This window comes from Carlito syrichta, unplaced genomic scaffold (genome assembly GCF_000164805.1).
Source record: "Carlito syrichta isolate Samal-C Ts95f unplaced genomic scaffold, Tarsius_syrichta-2.0.1 Scaffold303197, whole genome shotgun sequence".
Taxonomy (NCBI): domain Eukaryota; kingdom Metazoa; phylum Chordata; class Mammalia; order Primates; family Tarsiidae; genus Carlito; species Carlito syrichta.
The window spans coordinates 1-700 of NW_007247293.1; positions in this window are offsets into that span (position 1 = coordinate 1).

The following is a 700-nucleotide window of genomic DNA, read 5'->3' on the forward strand; positions in this document are numbered from 1 at the left end:
GGAGTGCAGTGGCACGATCACAGCCACTCCAGCATCAACCCCTGGGCTCTGGTGATTCTTCTGCCTCAGTCTTCTAAGTAGCTGGAACCACAGACACATACCACTATGCCCAACTAATTTATTTATTTGTTGCAGAGATGAGGTCTCGCCATTCTGTCCAGGTTGTTCTCGAACCCTTGGGTTTAGGAAATCCTCTCACCTCGGCCTCCCAAAGTGATGGGATTACAGGAGTGAGCCAGCTGGAATATATATAGCTAAAGGGTGGTATGTTTTTATTCTCTGAGAGTGGCACTAGAAGAGCAGACTCATGGCTTCAGAGGTAACTTGGGCAATGAGGTCTGTCATCTTCAAAGTTTACATAAAAATTTTCAAGTTGAAGCTATTCTGGTTGTGGCCTTTGTGGAACAGTAATGTGACAGCTGTATCTATAATCAGAAAATTCACTCTGACTTATTGTATGGTCTTGAACAGTGATTTAGTTCCTTTAAATTACAATGATGTTATGTGAAATTCCAAGTCTATAATAATGTAACCATGAAAATAAGTACTGATATTTGCAAAGCTTAAAAATAAATTAGGGCTGGGGCCAGGCACAGTGGCTCACACTTGTAATCTCAGCACTTTGGAAGGAGGAGGTGAGAGGATTGCCTGAGCCCAGCAGGTCAAGGTTGCAGTGACCATGAGCATGCCACTGCACTCC